General features: G+C 45.8%; 1 protein-coding gene across 2 annotated transcripts in view; it reads left to right on the plus strand.

The window, feature by feature from the left end:
* The window catches only part of MAML3 (mastermind like transcriptional coactivator 3), a 417,109-nt gene that overhangs the window by 380,560 nt on the left and 16,422 nt on the right, over window positions 1–20,127 (plus strand). The gene's annotated exons all lie outside the window — the stretch shown is intronic.

The raw sequence follows: 20,127 nt of genomic DNA on the forward strand, positions 1-20,127 counted from the left end.
GTTTCTGTTTGAGCCATTGCCTAAAATGATGCATTGTCTAAAATGGAGACAGCCAGAAATTTCGGTAGAACTTCCTAGCTTCCAGTACTTTCATCAGCAGAACCACCCACTGTCTCTGTATTATATGCATCTATGTTCACCTAATACTGAGCAATAGCTCCCTGTCTCTTTCTTTTTTTGCTATTATAATAAACCATATATGGGAACCAAAAAAAGTAACCTGAAACCCTGAATCAAATCCGTTGCAACTGTACCAGAGCAGTAGATTCTAACTTGATTGGTTGCCCTTATTGCTGGCATGGTTATCTTTGATCCCAGATGCTAAGTAGTGTGAGGTCCATGCCAAATAACAAGGGAAGGCTTTCTCCAGTGTCTGTCCGGGTGCTTTTCCTTCCCAGGACCTACAGGTGTTATCCTGGCTTAAGGCTGTTGAAATATGGAACAGCAAACCAGCTGTCATTCATAAGAATTGGTGCTGGCCAGCTGGCCAAGCCAACTACAGGAATAAAGACATGCCTTTTCACTCTGATACACAGGGGCCTTGCCTCTGAGCAGACAGCTGAAGAATCTCAGGTGACAGCCCCCGGGAATAGTGTTTGTGGCATTCAGGCATTCACCACCCTGAAGAGGCAGGGCAGGAGACATCTGTTGTCAGCATGCTGATGAGGAAAAGCAAAGGCTGACCATGACTATTGGCAGGGCAGAGTAGAGAAAGAAAAACAGGTAGAGAAAGAGAAACAGAGGGAAAAGCTTAGGTAACTACATGCTATACATCAATCTAGTTCTCTTATATTCATTAGGAAGGAAACACCCAGACTCATAATTGCACTGGGGCAATTGATCACTTTAAAAAATTGAATCTAAAGGGTAATACAGAGACCCTTGTGTATTCCTGATGTGAGTGTAAATACGTTAAATCTTTCTAGAGGGCAATTTGGGAATATGTTCCAAACACAGGAGCCTTAAAAATATTCATGCTCTTTGACACAGAACTCCTCCTTTTGAGAAGTTATTCAAAGGAAGTAATCAGAGACATGCACAAAGGCTTATGTACAAGGAAGCTCATTTCAGCATGATTTAAAATGGTAAAAAAAAAATTAAAAATAGTTTAAATATCCAACAATAGATGATTGGTTAAAAAAAATATGCATCCACGGAGTGGAATAATATAATCCTTATTTTAGTTGACTGAGTACTTTGGAACAATTAACCAAGTGATTACCATTTTGTGGTAATGATTACCAGTGACTTTGCCCATTCTGAATTTTTCTTTGTTTCTTAAACCTTCCCACAGGGGATAAATTTATAATCAAGAAGAAAAACAGTTTTAAGGAGATATAACATAAGAGCATGTTTATGTTTCTGAACTGAAAAGCCACCCATAACTCACCACCCTAACACGACTTCGTTTTGCATATTTATATTTTCCGCATGATATACTCGCTTAAGTCTTAACACAGTTGTAGTCATAAGGCACAGACGATTTTATATCCTGCTTTTCAACTATGGCTCCATATTATACACAGCTTATCATTTCATAGTTATAAGTTTATAACATTACACTGTATTAATATACAGCACACAGTAGGGAATATCAAGTCTGCCACGGGTGAAGAGGGTTTTCATTAACTCCTACCCCCTCCCCCGACTCCAGCCCCTGGACAGAATTAATCATTCCCTCTTCTGTGTGTCTTGCTTGCTGCATAATTCTTTGTTTCCGTACTTGTCTCCCTACTTTCAGGCGGGCCAGCCCCTGTGTGTCTTCGGAGCCACAGTGCCTGGCGCATGCATAACATTTGCTCAGTAAAGGTACATACATGAACAGAAAGACAGGTGGACCAATGGACAGACAGGAGAAGTGAACAGGGCTAGGATTTGATGGTTTAATATCTATTTGGCTTGAGAAGCCTTGTAAACTTATCGATCCCAACCTCAGCCTCAGTGAGGCATGAGTGTAAGGAACATAAAAGGTTTGCCGCTGCCCGAACACAGATTTGTTTTCCCCTTTGGTCATTTGGTGAAATCATATTTTATTTTCAGAGTAAGTTTTAGGCCCTGAGTTATAAAAGGCCTGTTTATAATAGCTCTCTTACCAGCTTCTAATACTCGTCTTTCACTTTTTGGTCAGGATTTTTCCCATCTTGCATTTGTCACATATTCCTTCCCAAATTTATATCCATATCCATAAGAGTTAAAATGCTCCTAACAAAAATATATAAATAAGATAACACAGAAAAGAACAAAGACAAGAAGGCTGCTTAATAGGTGCAGAGTTTCTGCTGGGGATGATGAAAAAGTTCTGGAAGGAGATAGTGATGGTGGCACAGCACTGTGGAGGTACTAGAAGCCACTAAACTGATACTTGAGAATGATGAAAATTACAGGGGCACCTGGGCGGCTCAGTCAGTTAAGCTTCTGACTTTGGTTCAGGTCATGATCTCACAGTTTGTGAGTTCGAGCCCTGTGTCGGGCCCTGTGCTGACAGCTAGCTCCGAGCCTGTAGCCTGTTTCATACTCTGTGTCTTCCTCTCTCTCTGCCCCTCCACTGCTCCGCTCGCTCTCTCTCTCTCTCTCTCTCTCTCTCTCTCTCTGTCACACACACACACACACACACACACACACACACACACCAAAAGAAAAGAAAAGAAGAGAAGAGAAAAAGAATGATGAAAATTATAAAGGCTATGTATATATTTTGCCACAATAAAAAAGAAGGAAGGAAGGAGGATCAGAGAAATGAAAGGAAAATAAAAATTGCATCAGGTGGCACCCACTCTTTCTATAAATCTGGTTTTTATTAGCTGAGCCCTTTCCTGAACAACAAGATTCAGGACTGTAGTAAGGCTTTTTGAGGACAGGAAGAATAAATTCCTCAGGTTTGTATTGTACCCTATTATCTTGACCTAGCAGATAGAGCCAAAAAAAAATCACCCAGCTGCAGAAACTTTGCCTCTTTTCTTTCTTCCTCTCACTTCTTCCCACTGTCACCACAGCGAAGCAGCCAATGACCAATAGCATTAGCAGCCTGAAGAACTATGGTTATAAATGTAGAAGGTCATTTTTTTTCCTTAAAATTATTGCCTGCCCCTGGCTTTTTTCCTTCTCGAATCCATCTAAAATCCTTTTGGTGGTAATCCTGTGTTTATTTGAGTGGCATGTTACTTCTTATCTATACACATGTTCTCTTGGAAGAAATATGTGCAATGCTGTGTGGTAAAGATTCTTTTTAACTATCATTTAGAAAACTGCAAAAGGTTTTGTGCGAAGTCTTGCTTTGAATGGAGCCAGGAGAGGGAAGCCCGAGCTTCCCAAGCTTCTGGTGCCCTGCCTCCCCCTTGCTCAGCCATCGGCTCTTGGTTCCCAGAGAAGAGAGCAAAGACAGGCTATCATCTCGCTCCTTTTCTGATGTGGGCTGTGAGCCCAGAGAGAGCCTGGCCAGGTCCAGGGTAGAAACGACCCGTAGACAGAGGAGTGACCACCACTCTGGTCCTAGGGGTTGTACAAAGTGCCTAGGCTCAGGCCAGAGCCCATGTAACCAACAAACCTAAATACCCCATCTCACTGATCCTGAGATGCTCAGCTCTACATCTCTGAAATCGTGATGCATCTGACAGCCGATAGCTTGCCGTAGTTGGGTGGGAACTTTTTTCCTCTTTGTAGCAGTTCATAATGTATGCCTTAAAATTTAGAAGTCTTACACTTGATGAAATACAATACATAGAGAGAACCTAAAGATAGCCATCTGCAACATCTTGTAGAAATCTTTGCAATCCCTACCTGCAAGGAAAGTTAGAATTTAAATCCCTGAATCACAGGCAAGGGAGAAGGTACGTCTATTTTAGACTCGGGCTGGTAATTATGAGCTCCAGATTTCTGCTGCTGGGCCAGGACCACAGTAGTAATAAATGCAATACAGGCCTACTTATGCACGGGGCTCCATGGAGGTCACTGTTTGAGTGTGTACCTTTCTTTATCAAAGGGGCTGTATGGTAGCCTTGCATTGCACAGGCTACAAGAAAAATGAATGGTTCCTTTGTGGATTAGGGGTCAAAGATGCCATTGTGACACTATGACTGGCTGTGGGTGAAATTGTGACCTGGGTTGGGTTTATATCTGCGTCTTCTTCCCCACCGCAAGGCACAAGCCTCCCGAAGTCCACCGCCTGCCCATCCTGTTCCTCCTGCTTAGAACCCAAGCACTTTCTAGGGTTAGGGGCTATGTGGGCTCCGACCTCCCCAAGTCATATGTTAAGTATCATAGTAATCGCCTAGAATACTTAAACCCAAATGTGAATATGTTATATTGCAACAGAGACACGGGCGAGAGTTTTTATGAGGCATTCTGTTACCTGAGAGACCATACCTGCGGGTAACGACCCACCGCACCTACACTTGAGACTCCTGTTTTGCCTGCTCCGCGTGTCTGAGCCAGAGTTAGAGCCTGAAGCCTGGGAGCTGGTTTCTAGGTCTGGAAGTCTTTCACACGTGGAAATGAGCAGTTGAACCACTGGACACAGTTTGCCTGCCGTCCCCAAGGGGAAGAGATGCCCCCCACTCCTGCTACCCACAGATGGATGACCGTTGTCAACTAAGGCTGAAATCGGAAATGTGAGAGCAGGATGAAAACCTTTCTTCCCCAACCTCCTCTCACACCCATTAGAAAAAGGGGGGGGGTGGTAACTGATAAAGCTTGAGGATGGGAAATGCTACTGTGAAAATGTATCACTAACTTTTGAAATTGAAAACAGAGTGGTCCTAGACCATTTCTAGGTAGAATATAAAAAGAGGTCAATTGAACCTAAAGAGAGCCTAACTAGCTCTTTAAATGTATTTTTTTCTCAGCTGCACAGGGTAGACTTCTGCATTGAGGTCAGACAGCGGGAACAATGGACGAGTGAATGCCAGTGTGTCAGGTTTCATCACGTGACGTGACATGGTTTAAATAAGGCGCCATTGGTACCTCTCAGATCCAAAGAGGATTTAAGGCTTAATATCTCCCAGGAACAAAGGGGCAGAAAACCCAAAACTGCCCCAAAGGCCTTTTGTGGAGTTCGTCTGGTTTGCATTAAGTGCAGAGGTAATACTGCACAGTCGGCAGGAGGAGGAATAGTGAAGATCTTGGAAGGCCTCTCCTTCCCTCCGAACAATTGATTTCATTGGAGATGGAGAGTGACCCACAGGAGAGCACCCGTGTTGTGTTAAGTTTCTAAAGCTTCTAATGCAACCCAGGAAGGGGCTGGGACATTGTCACCCTCCCTTCCCTTTCTTAAGGTAGCTATGAGAGGCACCTAGGGGATCTTAAGCCTCCCCTCCCTTTCCCTTAGCATTGAAATATCATGTGGGCCATGAACTACCTTATCTTGAGGGACTGGAATTCTCACAGATGAATTCCAAAGCATTCTGCCATTCAGAGTTTCTCGTGTTTTTCACGGCTGTGTTTGGCATCCTATTGGCACTTCAGGGTACAATCAAATTCACTGTCACTCTAGTGACATGAATAATCCATCCATATTAATGAAACGATAGCTGTTCCCTTGCCATCTCTTTTCCGATTCTTAAGCTGATTTCAGATCAAATGAATCCCACTTTGGAGGTGCGGGTGGTGATTTTCTCATTCGACTCCACCGTGGGGTACGGGGACTGGTGGGGGGACAAAGATAAAGCGGTGGTGGTGATGCAAAATAACTATAAAGTGATTGCTGCATGGCTCAAAACTCTGTTATTATGCATCCGGGTAGTGAGAGCGCCTATTCGCTACCACACTTGAGTGGCAACCTCACCAATTAGCACTGCTGCTGCGCGTCTGCGAATTGCATGTGAAAACAGAATTTGTCCAGAAGTGCTCATGCAAATTGTGCAACACGAACGTGGCCTCTGTGTCACGTCCTTTCACGTGTTCTGACAGACGCGTGTCGTTCCAGATTTCTCTGATCGGTGGCCCCCCTTTGACAGATACCAGAGCTCAGAAGCCCGAGGAAACAGCTCCTGTTGCTGAGTACTGTGCCTGCGATGAGGTTTACGAGCTGTTCCTGTGGCTGCGTTTTGCCTCAAAAAACAATCAGATTTTCACTCAGATCTGTGAGAAAACAGATTAGGAAGGAAATACATGCAAATATCTATGTTAAGGCCACAAAAGCTATAACTTGGCCCCTTGGTGCTTAAGTAGCCATTTCTCATAGGGAAAACTTTTTTAGTACTTTAGCATGAATGTGTGTTTTATGTTTTAAAAATCTGCATTAATGGAAGGAAAAAAACCCTGAAAAGCAAAAGCTTTAGGACAAATATGAACTTCACCCTTACTTTTTTTTTCTTTTTTGAGAGTGTACCTGCACACTGCAGGGAAGGGCACAGGGAGAGAATCCCAAGCAGGCTCCTCCCCCAGCACGGAGCCAGCCATGGAGCCCAACGTGGGGTTCCGTCTCTTGATGGTGAGATCATGACCTAAGCCAAAATCCGCAGTTGGCTGCTTAACCAACTGAGCACCCAGGTGCCCCCCTTCACCCTTATTTTACATAATCAGGGTATATCATATCTTTGTAAATGTAGCAACTATATATTCATAATCCATCCTTTGTTTTTCTTCAACGTGAAATTTTTCCCAGTCTTTCCTGAGGAATAAAACATTGGTTCCATTTGAGCTCTGTTTAGAGCAGTAAGACTGTTCTTTGTTGAGTGTTTGGGGAGCCGGATGGAGAAGAGGAGGTGCCTTTGGCACTCCAAGGGCTCAAGCAGCCACAGATCCTACCCCCAATCTGTTGGCCAGTGATGCAGCATCAGAAATAGTGTGCCCACAAAGGGAGGTGCCCAAAAGAAGCTCTCTTCCTGAGGCCAGCAGAACAAAGCTGGGGTGAGTTTGCAGGCATGAGAATGGCTGCCTAGGAAATATCTGGTCAGGTTGAAACCTTCCTTCGTTTTCCCTACCCTTCTACAATCCAAAACCCCAGGAGCACTCATCTGAAACTATTCAAGCATCCAAAGCTCCTTTCAGACTGAAAGAAAAATAAGTAAGTTCCTTCCAATCACATATTTGTTTTGTACCCCACTCCCCGAACATCTAGACAGCAGAAAGCACAACTTTGGATGAGCATGTCTCCAAGCCAAACAGGAATCAAGGCACCTGCCAGCCAGGGTCCGTTCTTGAACTTTTCCCAGCCGATTCTTCTTCAGTAGCATCCTGCTCCTTCAATTCCAACCATTTCTGTTCATGTATTTTGCCCTCCCCTCTCCTCCCTCCTGTCTATTCTTGCTCTTTGGGACCAGATATCCTCTCGCCAGTGGTTTTGACCTGACTTCCATCCCTCTCAGGTTTTAGCTCCTCTTCCTGGTACTCAAGTCCTTGGTACTTTTTGAGGGGTGGGCCTATTTCTTTGGAGCCCACGAAAGGAAAGTGATAAACATCAAGACTTGTGGTGACCAGCAGTGGAAACTCTAACCTAGAACTTGTCTCTTCCTATGACCAAAGTGCTGTAAACCTCAATTCCCAAAGATGCGCTTCTCCATGAGCCCCCAGATAATGTGAAGGATGGAAGAGAACCTCTGACTGGGGGGAAGCCAGTGTCCCACAGGCCAGTGTTACTGGCACAGGCAGTTTCTCCTGCCATCCCCCCAAGCCAGGGGCCACCACGTCTGCGTGTGCCTTCCCGCTGCTCTTTATAAGTATCCCTAATTATATCACATGTGCAAGGAACAAACATCATGCAGCGTTTCTAAAAGTTCTTGCCCCCAAAATTCATTCGCTTAAGGGATACAAACACTTGAAGGAAAAATCCCTGTCTAAGAGGGGAAAGGGGTTGTCCTGTGCTCTGTACCCTCCTCCCTCCTTACCCACAAGACTCGCAAAGTACATTTGCTTTCTCAGTAGCATAGAAGTATGCATTAAGTTTTAAGGGTTTAAATGGGTTTTTTTCCTGAACTTCCTAACTTCCCTCAGATCGTTAGGAATCTAGGAAATCCATTATTTTATTTAAGTACCGATTTCCCTGCATGTTGGAGGGCGTGGCCTTCCTCTATTCTTGCCTGTTTGCTTCTCCCCAGAACACAGGCTGGACCGACTGAGGACTGCACAGGTTCAGTTGGTTCACAAACACTGAGAAGCTAGTGCTGCTGGCCGTGGGCCACTGAGTAAAGTTGGCAACGGGCAGCCCAGAATTCCTTTAGATGAACCGAGACCAGAGCTGTCCGAGCCCAGGACAGCGGGTGCCCCCATTCCCCCTCCTACCCCGACGCTTTCCCTGGGCCTTTTATTACCTTTACTTGGTCAAAGGAGGAAAGCAATCTGTCTCTCTTCTACTTGTTTAATAAAAGAAAACATAATCATAGTTTGACACATTACTTTTGGTGGATGCACAGAAAGAATATCCTAGATTAGAAAGGGAGAGAGGAGGAGGGGGTGGGGAGGCCAAAGGAAAACAAATTGGCTGCCTGCAGAGGTCCGGTGTCAGACGTCAAAGGAATCTTGTTCCTTCAGACGCTGTGGGAAAGACCATGGCAACGAGGGGCCCAGAGAGCGGGAGAGACAGATGGGGAGATTTGCAGCCCCTCCCTCAGATTAAAGACAGAACAAATCGGTGAAGCAATCCATTATCCAGAGCCTGGTGGTAATTTCAGAGTGCTACAGACCAGAGGATCTGCTTCTCCTCCGTTGTCTCAATAAGGGGTAGGGAGGTTTTCAAAGAGAAGATTTTTTATTTGTTCAGAGAAGACACCTAGTTTCCGAGTCATTGATAAAAAGCCTGTTTTCACCTGGGACCACTAACTGTATCCTTCAGTCATGCATTTTCAGTGGCCCACCTGGTTTTGTGGTAATCGGCTGTTTTGTTAGAAGTCATTTTTACTATCATCTCTAGTTTAGGTTTTAAAGATTGGTGTTGTAAGTGCAGCCGTTAACTATCCTATGAAAGCATATCACACACAAACTGAGCATTAACACCAAGACTTAGCATTAAGACCAAGAGTGATTTTCTGACCGTTTTTAAAATCCGGTATAGAAGTTAAACCCACTAACCAAGCTTAGGAAATACTTAGGTATCACATTTGTTACGAATTCTACTTGTCATTTTTAACTGGGGGCCATCTGACGTTCATTATTCCTCGCAGGGCAATCTTGAAAAGAGTTAAGACGCTTAGCAGGAAGTAGAAAGTTGGAGGACCAAGTTAAGGAAGCATAAAAATGAGAAGGTTTCTTCTCAAAGCAGTTTTGGTCATATTTCCTGTTATTGTCTGGCATCTTCTCTTCATCCCCAGAATATATTGTTTGGGCTTGGAAAATATTCAAGGTATATGCCTACTGTCCTACTCCCGTTTAGAAGCCAGGTGGTATACTATATTAACATTTAAATAAATTCAGTTGTTAAAAAGTAGGGAAGACAAAGAGAACTGGAATTAACTCACACCAAATTTTTAAGTGGAGATCACATTCTCGGGCCAAATTTCTAGTAGCCGCGTGAGGGCATAGTGAGAATAGCACAGGCGTGAGCAAAAGGAGGTGGGAACCGCTGGACCAGGGCATGACCCCAGACATTGCGTATGGTGAAGAGCATGAACTCTTGTTGTTCTTGCCAAAATACACCTTGCAGTCCATTTGATTCCTTTATTCCTCAGTTCCCACAGGTAGTAACCAAGTCTCGGCCACCTTCCCTTCACCTCCTGGGCGGATTACTCCAATGGCTGCCTCTCAGTCCTGCCTCCCTACTTTTCTCCTTCTGACCCAGTCCCATTCTGATCCTTGCTTTACTGACACCAGCTTAACCTTATGAAAGTAGTATTTGGATCATCTTATTCCCTTTAAGAGACTACTGTGGCTCCCTGTCTGTTGGTTGGGTCGCATGACTGTGATGGCATTCAGACCTGTCCATTGGTCAGACCGCCCGGCGCAGCTTTCCTCCCTCACACCTTGGCTTGGGGGCTGGGTATGGCCACTTCCCGCCTAATCATAGCTACTCCTTCCTTCTCCCCTGCTCACTCTAATCCAAACCTACTGCCATAGAGGCTCCTAGTCAAGTCTGCTTGTATCCATGAAACTCTTCCCAAGCAGAATCAGAATTTTAGGGCAGGTGGGAGCCTTAGAGATCACCTAGGCAGGTGTCCTCATTTTATAAAGAAGACTATTGAAAAAAGCCCAAAGATGCTCTGTGACTTGCCCCAGGTCAACCAATCCCTAGAACCCCTGTGTCCCCCATTCTGCCCCCTTTCTGCCACGTAACTGTGATCATTCCAGGTCTAACCAGGGTAACTTTATGGAAATCCTGTGGAACCAGAGCACATGCCATAGGCTCACCTTTGATGAGCTGGGATCATTTTCCAGCTTTTCAATGAAGGGAAACGTGGTCTCTCTATGGGGACTTTAGTTCCCCACGGGACCAGGCCCTGGCAGCCCTTCTCTTAGATTCCAACCACAACACCTGCCTTTGTGCTGGGGTGCTGGAGACCTTTGGGAATTCCTAGAGCCATCAAAGCATTTTTTAAAGTGGGTTGTTATATCTGAATTGATAAAGAAGACTTTAATGCAAATTATACATAATGTACTAGTGCTCAGGCTTCAGGTGGACGGTTTGTGGTGCCTGCTTATTTTCAGGGCGATAGATGCATGTTGGCCACAGAGTGCTAATACCTTACCATACAATGAAATCAAAGCAAACTTGTAAACACAACCCATACTGGGGATTTTGATATTCTACTATGGAAGTCAGTCGTTACTTGTTTGCTTTGTTTGTTTGCTTGCTTGCTTGCTTGCTTGTCTTACCTGTGGCCAAGTATTCTCTAAGAAAAATCAACTCTGAGACCTGGAAACTGAAACTGAACATGCCACTAAAGGTGTGCGGGACCGTGCAGCTTTCAGGGTGGGCATAAGTCTCCACATTGTAGAACCAGGTCCTTGCATTTCTGTGGGGTTAACAGCCTTGGCGGACACCCTTCCTTATCTGACTCCTTCAGCGGAAAGCATGTCAGAGTATCCCAGACATCTCTAGGTTCCCACCTAGGGTGTGTGTGTGCATCTGTCTGCAGGATATATTTGGGGTCTGTCCCCAGGAAGTTTCTGGGAGGTACTGAGAATGAATGGGACGCCTCTACAGCCTCAGATAGTTCTACGGCGATGGGGGCTGGGCTCTGAGGCCCAGGAATGGTCCCTTTATGTTGTGAGATATCTCTCAGCACCCTGTACACAAGCATCCACTCCCTGGGGACTTATGTTTACTAACTAATGAGGACTCAGTGTCTCTTTCTTTCCTTGGAAATTCTCTACAACTACATCTAAAAAGAAATGAAACATAAGCCCTGTCAACCTTTTTTACACGCTCCTAAATATGAATTAAGAGGTAGTATTCAGGGGGCCTCATATAGAGAGTAATCTTCAATAAAAATTAAGCCCCAAGAACCTAAGTAAGTAAAGAAGGGAATCTCACTCTCACTGCTTTTCCTGTATGTCACATTATGGGAACCTGAGACAGACTTACATTTCCATTTAGAGGCCCGTCATCCACACCTCCCGACTTCTCGGCAGGTTTCCAGCTTCCAGAAAAGGTCTGGTTGACTTGGGAGAGACTTCATCATGGCTCATTGAGAAATTGTCTATTCTTAAGATGGGGAGGATAAAGAGAAGAAATACAAAAGAGCAAGTAATCAGTTGGATCGAGGTCAAAGAAACTAAATATGCATATTAGGGAAATGGCCAAAAGGTAAGGAAGACCAGAAATATGATCTTTCACGCTGGGGAAGCTTTCTCAGGTTGATAAATACCCTGAGCCGCAGGTTGGCTCTCCCTTTCCTGCTCCAGCATTAATCACCCGACCCTTCTGTTCTGATTTTGACCTCCTATGAGCAGTCAACCTGGAGAGAAGTGGTAGTCGGGAAAGCTCTTGGAGGAGGCGTTGCTTTTGGGGGCGGGGAAGTGTATGCGGGGATCTCATGCGTGTTGTAAAGGGGCTCACCCAGATCTGGGAAGCACCGAGAAGGGGAGGATCTAGTCAGCTAGCTAGAGGAAGAACTAGCACAAGGAACGTTGGGGGGAGGTGGGAGGGGGGCATCTTATGAGGTAATATTATGATAAGGAGGTCAGACTTGGCCTTAGCTTCTGGTAGAAATAAGAAACTGTGCTGGGGCACCTGGGTGGCTCAATCAATTAAGCGTTCAACTCTTGGTTTCGGCTCAGGTCGTGATCTCACAGTTTCGTGAGTTCAAGCCCCACATCGGGCTCTGTGCTGACAGTGTGGAGCCTGCTTGGGATTCTTTCTCTCTCCCTCTCTCTCTGCCCCTCACCTGCTCATGCTGTCTCTGTCTCTCTCAAAAATAAACTTAAAAACAAAAAAAAGAAAGAAAAGAAATAGGAAACTGTGATAGTTAAGCAGGAATACTGATGCTTTCTTTCAGAGAGGGTAAGTAGTGAAAGATAATGGGCACATAACTCCCATCTTAGAAGGCATATATGTTGTTGTCAACGTGAGCGGCCTCATTCCTCACTAAAATGAAACTTCCACATAAACTTCACCATCATCCTAGGGTCTGATTCCATTCTTAGCTACCAACTTAGTTTTTATCCTAAGCAAAAGGATATTTACATTCATAAGGCCGAGGACCTGACCTGACCATTAAGAAAGAATGAAATATGAGCTGAAAATAACAGCCCTACCTACAGTTTCAAATTTCCTCCTTATTATTACTATCAGTGCTAATGAGAGTAAACATTTATGAGCACTTACTATATGCTCAGCGCCATTGAATCATGCTACCTGAGTGCAGTTCTGATAATAGGGGTGAAACGTTTAAGATCTGTAGAGGATGATTTCTAATTGTGTCCAGACTCTGCTGTCCAGGATGGTACGCATGTGAGGCAGGAGCTGGGTTTACTGCAGTACAGGTGCAGTCGGGGGACTCTCAGGAGCCCATGTTTCTGCTGAGACGACTTTTATTTCTGTTTGTCCCCAACTCTTCTCAAGGCTAACAGAAGACTCTGGCCACTTCTCTTTCTTGGGGTCACCAAATATATGTACAAAACGAAGAAATGCCCATAGGGATTTTTTTTTAAAGTAATGTCTTTATTTTTAAGAAGAGTGTGGGATTATAATGTCATCCACAAGACAAACACGGGACTTCTAACGAACGTTAATTCATGATGGACTTAGAGCACTGTGATCTGGTAACAAGGTACAACTTAAAACCATAAAATAGAAGGTATCTTTCAGTTCTGTCAGGCTTTCTCCGTGACCCTATGTAAAACCTTGTGTGCAGAATACATCTGACAATCTAAATTCCAGGATTATTGAGAATGTAAGGTCCGCGGTCCAGTGGCCCCCCAGCCCCACCTGCCTATAGGTCCTCTTCGACCTTGTGGAAGCCCCTCTTCCAGACTTGCTTCCTCTGAGAACCTGGTTCTCAGCCAAAATCGCTAAAGATGTAACATACCGACCCCAGATTTCTAAATGTTACTCCTCTTTTTCCTACTTTCTCGTGCCTTCCCCAAAGTCCCGGCCTCCTGCAACCTCACAACTGCTGGCCTAGCTTCTGCTGTCAGGAGTGTGGCGAGGCCGGTGCGCTCACACCTGGTTTGCCCACAGACAGGCTCAGCCGTCCGAAAACCCACAAAACAGGCTGACCAACCCCTCCCTGGAGAGCAAAGGGCTGAGAGCAGGCAGCTCGGTAGAAGTGGCTCTTCCCAGGCAGTCGGAGCTGGTGTCCCTCAAGCCACCCTCCCAAGGCTGCTCAGAGAATGGAGAAAGTGCCTGCCTCTGTTCGCAGCACGTCCTCAAGCCGGAGCTCTCCTTCCCTCTTCCTGTCTTGTAGTGGTCGCTGCAGAGAGCTCCATTTGGCAGCGTGGTAGTGCTCTTGTCTATAAATGGAAACATTGGCCTGTCTCCCAGTATAACACAAGATAGGCCTCTGCATCAGTTATGCAATCTTCGCTGTGATGACTTCATCAGAAACTGGGGGAGGCAATAAAAGAGAAAGGTACGGTTTAGGGGAACAGTAGCTCAAGAGAAAAACTCTTCCCAGCAGCACCGCCGAAGACAGCTGAGATTCCTTCCTCCCTCTCTCTATTTTTAAATCAAGGGAAGAAAGGCAGCAAACATGGGGCAAAAAACCTAGTTACTGGAGCAGCTGTCAAACCACTTGCAGCCTCTGTGTCCGTCAGGCTACTTGGATGCAGACTGATGCCGTGCCCACCTCTGGGGGCGGGGGGTGAGTCTCGCTGCCCCTGGCGTTGGGGTCTGCTTACAGCTGCGGAGGAGACAACCTGTGAAGGCAAACAGGGTGGGTTTGCACTCATCTCTCGAGTTAAGATTGGGCTGGTTCTGGCCCCGCTCCGGAGAACAACCACGGAGAGCAGGGTGCTGCAGCACGGAGAGGCCTGTCCCGGGGAATCCGAGAATTCTCGGAGGACGGCCAGTCCCCATCAGAGCCTTCTCCTGGATGTGGGAGCTCTCTGTGGGAGCAGTGAAAAGCTGGCCCCATTGCTGAGCGTCTAGCCAAACACAGTTTGTTCATGTTCATGCCGTGTCCAGGTCTTGAAAGGGAACTGCCACTGAAGGACGTCTGCAGCACACACCACAGCATAAGATGGGCTCGGGTGGAGATAGTCCAGGTCCCAGACCCAGCTAGGGCCCCTCTTAACTCACTGCATTCCGTCCTTTTTTTTTTTTTTTTTAATATTTTTTTTAATGTTTTGTTTATTTCTGAGAGAGAGAGAGAGAGTGTGTGAGCAGGGGAGGGTCAAAGAGAGAGGGAGACACAGAATCCGAAGACAAGCTCCGGGCTCTGAGCTGTCAGCACAGAGCCTGACGCGGGGCTCAAACCCACGAACCGTGAGATCATGACCTAAGCTGCAGTCGGACGCTTAACCGACTGAGCCACCCAGGCGCCCCCGTCCATATCTCTTAAGACCAAGTCTGCTTAATGGGTTTGGGGGACAGGGGAGCTTGTATTATAGTTTCATGAATCCTCTAAATGTTGACCACTTAGGCTACTCAGAATCCTTCAAGCTACTCAAGATAAAATCTTTGTATAAAGCTATGACTGTTTCCAGGAGCTGAGTCCTTAGAAATGGAATTTCAAGGTATGATGTATTCAAGTCTTTGATCATTCTCCCTACTCTGGAAGCCATTCTCTCCTGTCTGCTTGCGCCATTCTGAGACATCACTTCTTCTGATAAGCCTTCGGTGTCCTCCCCAGGCAGTCAGGTGCCTTCACTGCTAGGTCCCTGTGCTCTAGTGCTTCCTTGTGCCAGGCCCAGGGACCTGCCCTGTGCTCCCTTCTCTGCAAAGATTCCATCAGCTGCCCAGACACCAGGGAAGCCTCAAACTTCATCAGAATTTTGGAATCCTGGAAAATTAGCAAATAGGTCCTTTCTCTTTTCCTTTTCTTTGTTCTTTTTCCTATTTTTTTGATAATTTAAAGACTTTATTTTTAGAGCGTGTTTTAAAAACTAATATTCAAAGTAACATTTTCATGGTAGAATATTTGAAAGCGTATAGGGGTGTCTGGGTGGCTCAGTCAGTTGAGTGTCCGACTTCAGCTCAGGTCATGATCTCATTGTTCGTGGGTTCGAGCCCTGCATCGGGCTCTGTGCTGACAGCTGAGAGCCTGGAGTCTGCTTCAGATTCTCTGTCTCCTTTTCTCTCTGCCCCTCCTCCTCCCACACTCTTTCTCTGTCTCTGTCTGTCTCTGTCTCTCTCTAAAACAAAGATTAAACATTTTTTTCAAAGATTTGAAAGGGTATAAAAATAAAAATCATTTATAATCCTTGTCTAACATGATTATTCTGTTTTAGAAACTTTTTCCTCCCCTTAACTGTATATTGTAAGCTATTCTTTGTGTGATTAGATAGTCTAAGAAGGCATGATTTTTATTGGCTGCCTAGTATTCATGATATGGATGTACCATAATTTATTTAATCAAGCTCCTATTGTTGCACACTAATGAACTTTTAACCAATTTAGACTTGCTTTGGTGGTGAAATTAATCACAACAAAAGGATCAAAAGGACTCTATAATTTACATCAAAGGCAGAGGAAAAGCATAACTTTCAAAGTTGTGTTTCCACCGAAGGGACCTAGGGTGACTATGTTCAAAGCACCGATAAGGACAAATGGTATTTTTGTTGTTTTTACCCCCAAGTAAGTCCTTGAAAGCCTGACCTTCCCGCAGTGGATGCATCTAGCCTTGCACTGGACTGCCAACTTTAACCCTTTCTTTCATCTTCAGTGGATGCTCCATTCCGGTAGCTCAGAGACGCCATCCATTGTGGGGACATCTCCCCCCCCCCCCCCCACTCTCCAGTCCTAGGAACATGATACTGATTTAGGCTAGAATTCATCACAGCTACTTAGTCAGTTCAGTTCAGCAAACATTTATTCTGTTGCAACTGTGGCCCTAGCTCTGTGCTGGATGCTGGAAGATTCCTACAGAGCCTGCATGCCTGGTAGAAATACTGCCATAAGGATGTCCTTCTACTGGAAAACTGTAACTTTAAAGCATTTGGAAAGTTGGAACTTTCTACTGTCCTGTGTTACTTAGAAACAGTGGTGCAATCGTGTCTGTAACATTACCATGACCATGGAAAGGAAGTGTATTATTGTATACAGAGGAAAAAGCTGAGGGAAATACCAAAAAAATCAAAATATTAACATACTTGCCTCTGAGTATTCAAAATGAATAAAGCTTTTTTTTTGTTCTTTATACTTTTATTCAGTGTTTCAAATATTTCCTGTGATTGGGAGGAGATGTGAAGGCAAAAATGTGTTTTTTAAACAGGTAAATGTCTGGAGGTGCCTGGGTGGCTCAGTCAGTTAAGCGTCTGACTCTTGATCTCAGCTCAGGTCATGATCTCTCAGTTCGTGGGTTTGAGCCCCTCATTGGGCTCTGTGCTGACAGCGCAGAGTCAGCTTGGGATTCTCTCCCTCTCTCTCTGCTCTTCCCTTGCTCACACCCTTGCTCTTTCACTCTCAAAAATAAATAAACGTGAAAATATATATATAGTTAAATGCCTGGGTAGCATCTCCATTCTGTTGAGAATCTGGAGGGAAAACCAAGTTTAAAGTCATAGTCCTTATTGCCTTAAGAGCTAAGCTAGAACCAAACACACAGCTCTTCCCTAACCCTTACTTTGTAGAGCTTCATGATCAAGAAGTTAAAACAGTTAACAGTAATAATAATAATAGCAAGCTATTTGTAGACAGTTGGGAGTGCCAGCCACTGGGTCTATGGTGGAACTATGTTTCTACCCAGCCTGGTGGGTTCCTCCAATGTAAACTGCTCCTTCTTCCCTGTTGAACGTAAGAACTTTGCTGAACCCATTTAGCAGGGCCTAAATTACTGGGCCTCGTTACTGCTGTTTCAGCGATAAGCTTCTTACTGCCTTAAAACTCCATCGTCATGGGGACGCCACCACCACAGATCATGAAACCTTTTTATCCAACCTTCTTCAATAATCTGCAGAAGCAGAGTGTTTTATATGGGGTGGGCCCTGGTGGGGCTCTGCTGTGAATTTATTATAAGCTACTCTCCAGAGCCACAGTGAAAAATTGTTCTGGACAAGGACAAAGAAAGTCTGTAAATGAAGCCACCATCCTGAAGCCAAGTTTCTGCCCTGACACCTGATCAACTTCAAAGAGAATTCTAAGGTTTTATTTTATTTTGTTCCTTCCTCCTACTTATGGTTGAATGGTCTAATCTTATGCCCTTTCTTTAAATGTCAAAGTTGATACCACAAAGGCATCCTAATTTGGGGTATCAGACAACATATAAAAAATGATGCATATTTTTGTGCTCTTTCAGCTTCATCCTTTGATCCCTGTAGAGTTTCTACCTTTTTATTCTATGCCCATTCCTCTCCCTGCCTCCCCTTCCCACTTCTCGTTAGTCCACAGCCCTCTTGGGTGGTCTGCTCAATTTAGACCAGATGCACGTTTCCATCAGTGGCTAAGTGAGAATCCCAAAGACACCATCACCAGCTGTGGGTCATCAGACAAGTTCCTTAACCTCTCAGAGATTGAGGTTTTCTTCATCAACAAAATGTGTTTAATCATGCATGTGAAAGCATCCAGTAGGTGCCCCATAAGTGCAACTTGTCTTCTTCCATTGTTGCTTCTGGCTTTCTCCCAAGTTTGAAGAACCCTTTCCAACAGAGAGGACTCTCCTCAAATCAGTTTTCCATAGTTCTACCATACATCAGACCAGGAGATGGGAAGTCTAGGGATGTTTATGCTTCCTACCAGAGCAAGGGAGTTCAGTGGCCTCACCCCTTCCTTAATCTTGGCGGCTGCTCAGCCTGCCCAGCAAAGTTGCAGGAGCCCTGACCTTCCTGGAAGAATCATGGCCATGGGCTCCTTTCAGAACCGCCGGGGTTGCATTGCCTGAGCAGCCCTCTGAAAATTTAAGAGTTTTGTTCCAAACGCTGAAGAATTTGAAATAAAAACCCAAGCAACTCAGCACCCTTGACTTGCTTTTGAAAGTGCAGGATTTACAATCCAAATCGGGGCACAGAGAGCTCAGATGCCCCAGGTTGCAGTTAGTGCCCGTAAACCAGGACTGCTATTTGCCCCAGCGGTTCTCAAACTATAGGGCATCTTAGTTACCTGGAAGGCACGTGAAACTGCTCCCAGAGGTTCTGATTCAGTAGGCCTGCGGTGGAGCCTGAGAATTTGCATTTCTAGTAGGCTCCCAGGTGGTGTTAATGCTGCTGATCCTGAAACCACACTTTCAGACCCTCTCAGTTAATTTAGCCCGTAATTGTTCCTGAACTGCCCAAACTGGAAGTGGGGGGGGGGGGGGGGATTTGAGCATCTTTCTAAGCCATTTTCTTCTATAACTCTTTCCTCTCCAAAGTTTCTGTTGTCAAGGGAGGAGTTTAATGAATATGATTTTCATTTGAGGAGGTGGGGACTGAAACCGAGAGGTCAGATGGCTTCCCTGGGCCTCAGAATGCCAGTTCACTACCTTGAGCCTCTGGGAGTCACAGCCAGATAGATGCCTCCATCGAGGCTGCGGTGGGCATCGGATTCATCCTATGCTGCTCTCTGACATAAAACTGCTGAACTCGCTTTGCCAGCAAATGTGATCTGCGTGAAACGTTAGCTTCCTCCTTTGAAAACACTTCCTTCTTCTGAAACTTCAAACTTAAAATAGTTATCTTTGCAGGAGAAAGCCTCTGGATACTGGTGATTGGTTGAACATACGAACCTCTTGTATAGAAACTAGGCAATATTCCGTCTGGGCTGGAGATTTATTTATTTCTTCATTTTAATACTTGATCCAGTTCAATGTGTGTGAAGAGCACAGATTTCTTTTCCGAGACATCCATTTTATTATTTTTACTTTTTCCTGCGTGAACAACCCTCCTCTCTCCTCGCTTGCCTTCCGCACCCGCCCATTTACTTCCTGGCCCCGAGCACGCGCGGTGTGCCCGGGCCCGGGAAGTGCGCCCCCTGAGCGCTCACGGGCTCGAAGGCAGCGCGCTCCGGCCCAGGACCCCCGCGGCCCCGGGGCAACGGCCCGCGCCCGGGACCGCCTCGTCGGTTTCTTTGTTAGAGACGCCGGCGCTGAGAGGCATCTTCGGGCCTGCCGCCCCACTGCTGACTTCTTAGAGCCCCCTAAGGACTTGTAAGCATATAGGCTCGAGTCAAGAGGCTAAATTACGCCCCAGGGGACTTTTTAAGTAAAATCCTAAATTTCATTTAGGCTGTTCGTAGGCCGTGTGATTGCAGCCTGAGCCGAGGCCGCCCTCAGCGCCGCCTTCCCGCGCCGGCTTTGTGCAGCCCGGGCTGCGGGGAACTCTGCCCCTCTCGGACGGTCAGCCCCGGGAGCTGGTGCAAGCTACTCGCCCTCCCCTCTCCGGGTGCCACCGCCCCCCGCCCCACCATCTCCTCCCGCTCCCAGCCCTTCCGTTTCCTCCCCCCCACCCCCACCCCGACTTGAAATCTCCCTCCCCTCGGGCTGGAAGGAAAGTCGGTAATAAGAAACCAGTTCGGTGTCAGTCGGAGAGAGGGTTGGGGGGGAGATCACCCCAGAGATACACGGCAATGGAGAGAGAACTCATTTTGTGTAAAGAGGGCCTCGAGTCACCAGGGAATTCCTGGATTGTCTCAGGCTGTCGTGTGTGATGTCCATCACGCCGTGCGAACACCATCTGCTCGGTATT

This window comes from Hyaena hyaena, unplaced genomic scaffold (assembly GCF_003009895.1).
Source record: "Hyaena hyaena isolate Hyena2069 unplaced genomic scaffold, ASM300989v1 scaffold_333, whole genome shotgun sequence".
Lineage (NCBI taxonomy): Eukaryota > Metazoa > Chordata > Mammalia > Carnivora > Hyaenidae > Hyaena > Hyaena hyaena.